The 12,555-nt window shown below is 39.5% G+C and overlaps 1 protein-coding gene across 23 annotated transcripts in view; it reads left to right on the top strand.

Moving 5' to 3' along the window:
• The window catches only part of LOC123519872 (potassium channel subfamily T member 2-like), a 624,454-nt gene that overhangs the window by 427,118 nt on the left and 184,781 nt on the right, over positions 1-12,555 (top strand). The window lies entirely within an intron of this gene.

Here is a 12,555-nt window from a genome sequence, read left to right as displayed (position 1 = left end):
TCTCAACAGACTCCACTCATTGGCGCCTGGCTATCCTTTGTTGACACCGCTGAAGAGTTTTCCGTGTAATACTTGGGAAGCGAAGGAGTTCGATATTATGTCATCGTCCTTAATCAGATGTTGGTGTTGACGTGCATTAGTGTATGACGGAGCGTAACTTTGTACTGGCGCATTTTACACATAATGGCTCTGTTTCACGCTCGCAGAGGATAATGAACTAATGACAGGAATTGACACGCACGCCCACACACACACACACACACACACACACACACACACACACACACACACACACACACACACACACACACACACACACACTAACAATACCTAAGGTCCTAATTGAATGTATCTCATGTAATATCCTCTATTCACATTATTATCACTTGAAATATCCTTAAGGCTAGAGTGATGTAATACAATGCATAATACTTTGGGGAGATATTGAAATGAGGAGTGCAGTACGTGCCTATAATTAACAAATCTGTAATACGGACTGTAGGGCTTATGTTCCAAAAGTTATCTTTACTAATGACGTGGGAAGCATGTTCTTTATTAATTGATGCGTAAACCCAGCGTGATATTTGTCCATATGGGGATTCATGTTGTATATATACTGGTAGAAATGCTATGGATATGATTTAGGTTACATATATTTCAATGGAATGTGGCTCTTTATACTTGTTTTGATGTTGTAGTGGTATCGGGTGCCATTTTATCGAAGTTACTTATTACATAATGTCAGAGTGAAGAGTGTGCAATGGCTCTCTCTCTCTCTCTCTCTCTCTCTCTCTCTCTCTCTCTCTCTCTCTCTCTCTCTCTCTCTCTCTCTCACACACACACACACACACACACACACACACACACACACACACACACACACACACACACACACACACACACACACACACACACACACACACACACACACACACACACACACACACACACACACACACACACACACACACACACACACACACACACACACACACACAGAGAGAGAGAGAGAGAGAGAGAGAGAGAGATGGAAAGGACAGAGGCTCAGCATCATGGCAGGGCACTACAGGGCGGCTCTTATTACGCATGGTGGTCGATAAGAAGGCTGGATCGATCATTTACTGACTGACTGGCTGGATGAATGTGTGTGTGTGTGTCTGTGTTACTGTATTCGTATGTGTTGAGAGATCCTTACCTAAATAGAGAGATAACGTATATATAGTAAACATACTGCCACGAAGTTCTATTAGATTGTCACGACCTTCAGAAAAGTCATCTCAGGCATAACGTAATTTCATCAGCGAGAATATAGCGTTCGTTACCTGCGTCATATCGGTGGTAATGTTAGTAGGACCACATCTTTCAAAATCCAGGCCGGCATTAGGTGTAGGTAGCGGCAGTGAAAGGAGCGCCGTTGTGGGTGTGGAATCTGCGCAAGGATGGATCAGAATGACCTTTGGGTTTCGTGAAAAAAAAAGTTTTGTGAAAATCATAAAGAGAACCAGTGAAATGAGGCGTCTTGGTAACAATAATGCTGCTGGTATGTGTGTGTGTGTGTGTGTGTGTGTGTGTGTGTGTGTGTGTGTGTGTGTGTGTGTGTGTGTGTGACGTGATGCAAAGATTGGAATAAAAGCTTACCCTTACAAAGTTTGAACGTTTTTTCTTTATGTAGTTATTTTTTTTTTTTTTTTTTTTTTTTTGTTAAGGTTGTTGATATTGTTGTATTTTCTGTTGCTGTTTACTTTTTATCTTGAGGATGTGCGAGACTTAATGTTCTCTTTTTGTTTTCTTTTTCTAGTGTACACATAATGCGTACACTGCACACACTAACACTCATTCTACCTTAGGCACGTGTGTGTGTGTGTGTGTGTGTGTGTGTGTGTGTGTGTGTGTGTGTGTGTGTGTGTGTGCGTGTGTGTGTCGTGTGCTTGTTTGCAAATTTTTTCCTACTTAACACAGTACAAGTAAAAACGCATGTCTCCTTCCATTCGTGCTTGAGTTAAAAAGCAAATATGCACTGAGGACATGTTTATTGCCTTAATTTTACGCTCCACGAAATTCCTGACCCATATTTTAGTCATGAGTCTCGCACTCCTTCCCTACCTCACTCGTTAAACCAACACTCGCCTCGCGCTACCATGAGAGAGCAAAACTATTGTTCCCCTGGAGATTTCAGTGGGAGCCTCGAGAAGTGCCTCGTCTGTTGTGTTTGAGGCGCGAGTGGAGGCAGGCGTGGGAGTTCCGTGTGTGAGGGAAAGAAACTGAGAATGAAAGACTTGGATTAGAAGGGTCAGGGTGCGTGTACGTGTGTGTGTGTGTGTGTGTGTGTGTGTGTGTGTGTGTGTGTGTGTGTGTGTAGGAAGAGGGGATCCGATGTCAAAAGATTGTGTTGGAGGGATGAAAAACATATTATTCTTATCTTTGCTCTCGCCTGAAGGGAACACTGTGCACCTCTCAGAAAACGAGGACGTGGGTTTAACATAGAAAATAAGATATATACGCTGCAGGAAAATATTAAAACCAGATATGCATACAGTGTGGCTATCCCGGGAAATAACCTTGATAATGAGAGTAGGGCGTTTTTGCTACTCTCCTCGTCTGAGTGATAAAGAAAACGAGGTTAAAGACATATATCTGATAACAGGTAATTTCGCAAAGCACAAAACACACACCCCAGGGTACGAGATAGGTGACCCGTTTCTCAAGCCACGATATGGATTATTTCTGCTTTCCTCTATGATTAAGACCTGGCTTGGAAGGATATGATATACGATATTATATTATTGTTATTTCTTTCTTAGATATTTTTTATTACGTCGAGTATTGGTTATTCTATTTTTTATTTACCTATATTTATTCATTCATTTATCTGTTCTTACTCATCTATTTATTTTTCTATTCATGTGTGTGTGTGTGTGTGTGTGTGTGTGTGTGTGTGTGTGTGTGTGTGTGTGTGTGTGTGTGTGTGTGTGTGTGTGCACGCGCGTGCGTTTATGTATGCATGAAAAACGAAGCAGTTGATGATATTATTTCTGCTTCCTAGAAATTTCCATTTTACTATCCCATTTTTATTTCCTTGTACTTCACGAACCCTCAGTATCGTGTATTGAATTCCTATAATATTTTGACACACTGTTACGTATTACTGTGCAGCTCTTGTGTGCAGATCTTGCTTTGATTGATTTCCTTCCTTTTGTGACTTGAATTTATTCCCATTCCTGTCACGACACTCTTCACACCTGCCTTGTCACGTCTGGAATGTTGAAAAGCCACGTACCTGTATCATCTTAACAAGGAGACTATCAATAACAACATCTACAGCGATCGATCATTCTTTATAGTAAAGTCCATTGGTGAAAATAAAAATTGATTTAGTTTTTTTTTCATGAGTCTTGAATCAGTGTATGTAAAAAATTTTTTTTCAATTTGCAGTTACATGGTGAAAGTTTGCATTGTCTTTGGTGTTCTGTATTTTTTTTTATACGTGATGGAAAGGATTGTATGCAGTCACTCTAGTTTTTTTTTTTTTTGTAATGTTAAAAGTGCAATCACTAAGACTAACAATGCAACATGTTTTCCTTTTTCTTTTCCTTTTTTTCGAAAGTTTTGCAGAAATATTTATACTGACTCTCTCTCTCTCTCTCTCTCTCTCTCTCTCTCTCTCTCTCTCTCTCTCTCTCTCTCTCTCTCTCTCTCTCTCACACACACACACACACACACACACACACACACACACACCAATAGTGGTACTGACCTCTATTATACTCTTTACCGTTTCCCGCTTCACATTTACCTCAGCCCTCAGGTAATGTTATGCCCATTCTTCCCTTTCATTCCCCTCCTCAAGCCGCAGGTACAAGGTGGGAAAGCGGTATTTCGTGCTGGTGAACGGGCAATTTCAGTGGCCGCAGGTGGGTGAAGGGAGAAGGGAGAAAAGTCAATTAGGTGAATTATAGGTGTTGCTCCACTGTTAATAGAGTTTAGAGTTTATTAAATAGTTTAGTAATAATAATAATAATAATAATAGTAATAATAACAATAAAAAATGATAATAATAATGGTAATGGTAACTATTTATATACATTTATCTGTGTAAGTTACAGAAGATATAAGGATGGTGTTGTCATTCCTGTAGTGTTAGGATGGTTTGTGCAGGCGTTTGTGGGTGCTAGAAGGGAATGTGGTTTTAAGATTAAAGTTTACATGCATCCTCTTATTTGTCGTGTGTAAAAAAATGAAGGAAATGCATGTTATCATTGTGTGTGTTTTTTTTTTTTCTCTCTCCTTTTATATATCTTTGAAGTGAGAGTTACGTGATTTTTTGTAAAGTTGTTCGTGATTTTGAGGGGTTTTTTTATTATCGGTCTTTCTTAGAGAGATGAATGTAATGCACATGTTTAAAAGCAGCATTAATGTACATATGATTACGTATTAAAGATTGGATGGTGAGGAAATAAGGAAAGACTTGATTTTGTTTTCTAGCTATTCTTCTTATATATTCTTATGGAAAATATTATGTAAAGCTAGCATGAGAAAAAAATGTGGAAAAATATTTGCTTACTATAGATAGATTTTTATACCTTCCAAAATCTAACATCAAAAAATATTCTTAAATGTGGATATTTACCAATCGTGGTACGAAATCAGTGAAGGGTCATTCAGTTCCCCCATCATTTATGATGTTACGCAACCGGTGAAGTGAAGTGAACTTTGATGAATTGGAATTCGATTGGACTCTAGTGAGACGAGGTCAAATTTCAGATGACAACAAATAGGGAAAGTAATGGAAGGAGCGGATGGGCGGTGTGTGTCGGGATGTGACAAACTCTACGGTATTTACAAAGAACATTACACTTACTCTCTCTCTCTCTCTCTCTCTCTCTCTCTCTCTCTCTCTCTCTCTCTCTCTCTCTCTCTCTCTCTCTCTCTCTCTCTCTCTCTCTCTCTCTCTCTCTTACCAATGCTAAATCCATCCCTCACTATCCCAACATCCCTAGCCCCTGCACCGCCTAGAATAGTCAAATAAACACGTGTAGCAACCAAACTTGACGTAGCCAGGAATGGAAGAAGGGTTAGGCAAGTGGCACAGGAGAGCAAGGAAGAGAGACGAGAGGAAAAGCTGAGCAGTGAGAAGGGTGAGTGACAGGGGCTGTTCCCCAGGCGATGCTTTCCGACCCTTGCCTGATGAATGGAACGCAAGGGAGACCCGCCAGCCCTCCCTCTGGTGTCACGGGGAACAAAGACGCAGATTCTCTATACCTTCGCGATGTATTATAGACACGGCCTTCATTCTACGTTTCTAGTTCATCTCTGTCTTTCTCTCCCTTCGTCCCTCTCTGCTAGACTCTCATTGTTGGATTGCAGAGAGAGAGAGAGAGAGAGAGAGAGAGAGAGAGAGAGAGACAGCAGGCGTAGGCATAGAAGTAGATTTCGATGTCACTTAAAAGACAGGAAATTAAAACTGGAGAAAAAGTTAGAGTGGCAGAATATAGATAAAGTGCTGGATAATGATGAGGGAAAGGGAACAGAAATACACATGGCTGGTAAGAGAGAGAGAGAGAGAGAGAGAGAGAGAGAGAGAGAGAGAGAGAGAGAGAGAGAGAGAGAGAGAGAGAGAGAGAGAGAGAGAGAGAGAATGAAAAAGAATGAGCTGGTGGAAATGATGATCGAGGAGAGTATAGGGAAACACGCAAGATGACGAATGTACGATAAAAAGAGAGAAAAAATGAAGTTTGTGATTGGATGGGAAAGAGGGAAGGGAGTGGGACGAGTGAAGTGGTATGGAAATGTTATCCTATCCATCCCTCCCGAGCTGGTAGGAGTAATCTGCCTGGATGGCTTTTATAACCTTGAGTAGTGTCATGTTAGGAGTTTCGTCACTAAATTAGCCTTGTTTCATTATATTCACCTGTGGAAGTAGATTCTCCTTAATTATTTCATTATATTTACCCTTCCAACTAGACTGTTTATATGTTTCATTATATTTATCTGTACCTTATAACTTGTCTTTCTAACTTGTTTCATTTTATTTGTCCGAGAATTTTCGTCTTTATCCATTATTTTTTACTTAAACATTATTTTTTTATTAGAAGAGAAAGTTAAGCAAAGGCAACGTAAAAAAAAGGACCACTTAGTTGCCACAGTTCCCTTACAGATCCGAGAGAGTTAAGGGTGTGTGTGTGTGTGTGTGTGTGTGTGTGTGTGTGTGTGTGTGTGTGTATTAGTAGTAAGTTCAAGTAATTTTGTGTGGAGGAGAAGAGTTGTCTTTAGAGGGCATGCTGTAACTTCTCCCTTGAGTTATGAGACATAAATGGAGACATTCATCGATATCACAAGTAGCTTTGATAGTAAGTTTAGAACACTCCCTGAATTGGTCCCCACCAGAACTGGTTAGACTGGTACTGGTCCACATTAGAACTATACATCTATGGGAGTAAATAATCATGTCCGCAGGTGTTTAATACTTCCTCCAGCAGCTTGTTTCAATACATTTGGCTGTAGAAGTAGACTCTCTTTGTTTCGATATTAATACATGTATAGCTAGATTTTTCCAGCATGTTTAATTTTATCTACCTATAGAAGGAGTATAACCAAACATTTCTTACTTGTTTATTTATCAGCAGAACTACACTCCCTTTATTTGTTTCGTTATACATACATCTAAACTTAGGCAATATCCGTTTGTTTCATTACTCTCTCTCTCTCTCTCTCTCTCTCTCTCTCTCTCTCTCTCTCTCTCTCTCTCTCTCTCTCTCTCTCTCTCTCTCTCTCTCTCTCTCTCTCTCTCTCTCTCTCTCTCTCTCTCTCTCTCTCTCTCTCTCTCATGGACACCTGTGAACACGCCAGGTCCTTCCCTTGTCCCACCAGCCAGCCAGGTTACATTCCACCACTGGTGAGGGATTATTTGTCACGTGCATGCTACTGTTGATTGGCTGTGTCGCATTGAGCAGGGAACATTACCCGCTGCCTTTCGCTTCTTTGAATTCATTATCGTGTGGGTGAAATTTGCGTTTTCAGATCCCGGTTAGTAGAACTGTGACCTCGTTAATCAATAATGATGCACGTGTGTGTGTGTGTGTGTGTGTTGAGTGCTTAATCTCATATCTCGACGTATTTCGTGATTGATTGCTGTTGGAAATAAATTTTCTGATGTGTGTGTCTGTGTGTGTGTGTGTGTGTGTGTGTGTGTGTGTGTGTGTGTGTGTGTGTGTGTTTCACTGTTTGATCTGCTGCAGTCTCTGAAGAAACAGCCAGACGTTACCGTACGGAACGAGCTCATAGCTCATTATTTCCGATCTTCGGATAGGCCTGAGACCAGGCACACACCACACACCGGGACAACAAGGTCACAACTCCTCGATTTACATCCCATACCTACTCACTGCTAGGTGAACAGGGGCTACACGTGAAAGGAGACACACCCAAATATCTCCACCCGGCCGGGGAATCGAACCCCGGTCCTCTGGTTTGTGAAGCCAGCGCTCTAACCACTGAGCTACCGGGCGTGTGTGTGTGTGTGTGTGTGTGTGTGTGTGTGTGTGTGTGTTTCAGATTATTTGTATTTGATGTGTGATTGCTGCTTTTTCCACATTTCTTTTACATATATGTAGGGAGTTAGTAAAAAGGTTTAATGTTGTAAGCGTGTCTGAACATTTCGTTGGTGCGAGTGTACCTGGCGATTATGTGGCAAACATTTCAGCTCTCACGGAATAAACTATTTACAGTTGTATGAAAAAAAAAAACGTCAATTCAGAATACTTTTTTGATATATACATTTCATTACCTCAAAACATATTCTCTCTCTCTCTCTCTCTCTCTCTCTCTCTCTCTCTCTCTCTCTCTCTCTCTCTCTCTCTCTCTCTTTCTCGTGCATGACTGAAGGGTGGTGTTTTATTGATTGCATAATGCTGCAGAGTGACAGGAGGGAGCTGGGCAACGCAGCATAATTTTTTGAAGCTCCCGGGGGATGTAGAGGGAAGGCCCTGGTAGGTGGCTTGCCTGACGAGGGAGAAGCAGCGGGGCGGTGAATGAGGAAGTGTGGACACCGATAAGCGAGTGCAGAGAGAGGGGGAGGGAAAGGGATGGAGTGAATTAGTGATGTGGAGAGTAAAGTGATTTGAGTGAAGGACAAGTATTCAGGTTTACATTTGAGAGAGATGAATGACTTGAGTCCATACTGTTACGTTCACCGGTTAAATGGGTAAGATTGGCATCGGGAAGCCGGTGAACAATAACAATAAAAAAATAAAAAAACACTGCAGGTTCAACTGGTGAGGATATGCAAAGGGGGCACTTAAGAAGCTATTTAATAACCCATTAACAATGAAACTGACATACACATAGAGATATAACATGAAACACATGAAAATGACATACACATATACATATAACACAGAAATAAATACAACAATAAAGAACCCAACTTAATACCTAACAATAATACTAATCCTATATGGAGGCAATGTGGAAAAAACGGGACGAGGAAAAAACGGGACGAGGGGAAGTGATATTTATGAGGTGTAGCAGTGGTGAAGTGCTGGGTGATGTGGATCCCACGGTAATCCAAAAAGCATTGTGTTCACTGGTTGAGGCCTTGACCTCGACTGACTTCGAAAAATCAGGGAGCTCACTTAACACTTCCGCTTGAGTCGAATGGGGCCGCGTGAATCCAAGTAGCGGGGCTTCATGAGACGGTGACGTGGAGGGTTTATGAGACGGTGACGTGGAAGGTTCATGAGACGGTGACGTGGAAGGGGAGGTGGAGAGGTGGCGAACGAGGTAGCAAGCGGAGGAGATGAGGGTAGTGGAGTATGTTACGGGCGGGCCGTAACAATTCTGGCAGGGTTCAGTAGAAACAGATATCCTAAACTGGTAACGTAGTTGGAGTGTGTGAGTTTACAAGATAGATCAAAGCAAGGAGTATGTGTGTGTGTGTGTGTGTGTGTGTGTGTGTGTGTGTGTGTGTGTGTGCAAAAAATATCTATCTTTATACTATGCAAAGTTTGACATACTCTTAATTTGTTTACCTACTTCCCGTCTAGTGTAAATTTAGCTCTTGGCTTTCTCCGTACTTTACATTAGAGGAATTATAATGAGGAGGAGTGGGAGTGTGGGAGTAGATTACGGGATACCATTACTTAAATTCACCGCATCCATTATCATTTGCACATCATCACTCATCATTATTTCTCACCACTATAATTTATTTTCCTGTCCATTACAAGTCCACTCTCCACTTATCTTATCAGTCACGTAAGAGCTTCCCTAGAACAGTTTCCTTTGAGCCAACTTCAGTTTACATTTGCATTTTGGTCATTGTTTTCTTGTTTTTGTATCTTTCACTCATGTACTTTCTCATTTCTTGTTTTATATCCTCCCTTTCCTACATTGTATCCCTTGCCTCACATTCTCACAGTCTCTCACTTGTTCATTTCACTTTGCATCTCTCTTTTCCCTCATACCTTGGGTTTTTTTTCAGTGGTGTAGTCTCCAATTCATTCCTCTCACTGTGTCTGTCTTCCTTCCCTCCCTCGTGTTCCTAACCTCCACTTGCGCACTCTTTCATTCATTCCCCTCAGTTTGTATTCCGTCTTTCCTTCCCTTGTGCCTCTTTTTCTCTCAATCCCGCTCTCCCTCATTTGTTCCTCTCGCTTTTGTAGCCCTCTGTCGTCCCTCAATGCCCCAGCTGTCCCTGACCCCTTCATGCAATATGCGCAAAGAACCTAGGGAGGAAAACATTGTTATATATTCACGCGCACATTTCGTGATGGGCATTTCTGTTGTCCCGGGATATAACGTCGATATATTGCATTGTCCTTGTTATTTTGATGAGGTACAGTAGCACACACACACACACACACACACACACACACACACACACACACACACACACACACACACAGACACTTACGCTATCATAGGGTAGCATGAATTACCTTTACCTACACTTATTCTCTCCCCTTTGCTTTATTACGTTCTGTGTGGAAAGCTTAACCTAATTTGTTCTAATGTTGTTGACTTACAATGTGCAAATTATGAAGGCCTACCAACGCGGTCCTCATTAGACTGTGCGTTTCGTCAATCTCACGGGTGATGGAATGATTAAGCCGTCCATTACCTAAAAAATAAAAGAAAAATATTTAGATTACCTACATGCTCTCTCTCTCTCTCTCTCTCTCTCTCTCTCTCTCTCTCTCTCTCTCTCTCTCTCTCTCTCTCTCTCTCTCTCTCTCTCTCTCTCTCTCTCTCTCTCTCTCTCTCTCTCTCTATATATATATATATATATATATATATATATATATATATATATATATATATATATATATATATATATATATATATATATATATATATATATATATATATATATATAGCTAGCTTTCTATCTCTATATTTCTCTCTTTAACACAATTTCTTTTTATTATGCGCACACAGAATTTAGTGTCGGAGTTTATATATATATATATATATATATATATATATATATATATATATATATATATATATATATATATATTTATATATATATATATATATATATATATATATATATATATATATATATATATATATATATATATATATATATATATATATATATATATATATATATATATATATATATATATATATATATATATATATATATATATATATATATATATATATATATATATATATATATATATATATATATATATATATATATAAACTCCGACACTAAATATATATATATATATATATATATATATATATATATATATATATATATATATATATATATATATATATTTTTTTTTTGTGTGTGTGTTTTTTCAAGTAAATAACATTTCAGATTTTAATACCAGTGCCTGTAATAGCAATACTAAGAGTAATAGTAGTATTACTAGTAATATTAGTGATGGTAGTGGTGGTAAATTTAGTGATGGTCGTAGTAATGATAGTACGTATAATAATGATAATAAAAGTAATAATAATGATAATAATAATAATAATGAGAATAAAGATAATAATGCTTATGATACAGTAACAGTAAGAAGGCTGCGTTGAAAGTTGTGACGTGGTTGACGTGGCAGCGAGAGGCAAGAGAGGTTAGAGGTGGGAGAATGTTATTGAAGAGCGGACAGGTGTTATGAAGCTCCGTAATGAGTGGAGGTAATGGAAGGATAAACTCATTGTGGAGAAAGATGAGGGTGTTCTTGGAAGGAGTTATGGGAATCGGAGTGGGAGGGAAGGGGAGTGAAAATAACGAGGTGGAGCCAGCCAGGTATACCCCCCAGGTGTGTTTTAGTGTGTGTTGCCTTTTGTTCTTTTCCTTTCAAAGCAATGATCCCAAAGTTTATGTAAGCTAAGGACACATGTGCTTATATTAACTGAGCATTATGCCATTTCGTAATATGTCAGAATATTCTGGTGGTTATTTAACTTATTTTTAGCTGCAAATATGGCGAGTACATATGACTTGCTTGCTTTTCTTAGCAGTGGATATAAAGATTGTGTATTTCTTCAGCTTTAATCTTGGAGAAATATATGCATAGTAATTTTCTAAGGCTCTCCTCTGGACAACATGATAATAATCTGAGGCAGCCATAATGTTTCCAAACTACTGCCTTGGGGCCTCCGTGTGGGCTGTGTAAGTAAGTGTAATTAAAGAGAATGTTGTGTGAAGCTTTCCCTGGTCTAGATGGAAAGGTGAAAAATATGTGAGGGAGAGGAGAGAAAATAGTTCTTTTGGAGTTTTAGGTCAAATATGGAGCAAAATAGAAATGGAAAAATATATGTATGTGAAAAAAAAAGATAACACTGTGTAATCCAAAGCCAGTTGCAAAAAATTCAGTGTCCGATAGAAAATGTTACAGAAAAAGTGAAAATGTGGACAATACGAAGGGAATGGAGAAGTTGGAAAGACACTCAAAGTGCCGCAGAAATAATGCATAAAGTCTTCGGAGGAAGGAGGAAGAAAACTCCCAACAAAGAGTAATCATTGAAATAATACATGAGAAGTTTGAACCAAGGAAAACTCTCACAGGAAATACAGAGGTGATGGCTTGACAAGGGATGCCACTTGGTCGGGACATTCATAAGTAATGTATCGCTGAGCCAGGAAACGTCGAGACCCACGCCAAAACGTGTGAGGTCACTGGAGTTCACCTTTCATCCCTACTGCGCACCATCGTTTACTTCCCGACCGCGCTCTCTATGTCTTATTCAGGCCATCCAGGTCACTTCGGCAAAGCTACTCGAGTTAATGGAAGAGGGTTTTAGATTCTATTTCTGTGGATTTATGGGTTATTCAGCCAGAGTGGTTATCGAGGTTAAGACTTCAGAGTTTTTACGTGAATGATTCATGGAGGTTTCCGCTAATGAAGAATTTAGGACAGTGGTGGTAGTAGTTTGGGTAGTGGTCGCACGAAACTGAATGAAAGGAGGGAAGCGATAACTTGTCATTTATACCAACATAAGATTTTGTTACTTATTGATTCCTTTGCAGCTTCAAGTACGGGTATTGTGTTTTCTATATCATAACAATTTCTCTTTTGCATTTATTTATCGATC

This window comes from Portunus trituberculatus, chromosome 46 (genome assembly GCF_017591435.1).
Source record: "Portunus trituberculatus isolate SZX2019 chromosome 46, ASM1759143v1, whole genome shotgun sequence".
In the NCBI taxonomy this organism is placed as follows: domain Eukaryota; kingdom Metazoa; phylum Arthropoda; class Malacostraca; order Decapoda; family Portunidae; genus Portunus; species Portunus trituberculatus.
This window is presented reverse-complemented; position numbering and strand designations above follow the sequence as displayed.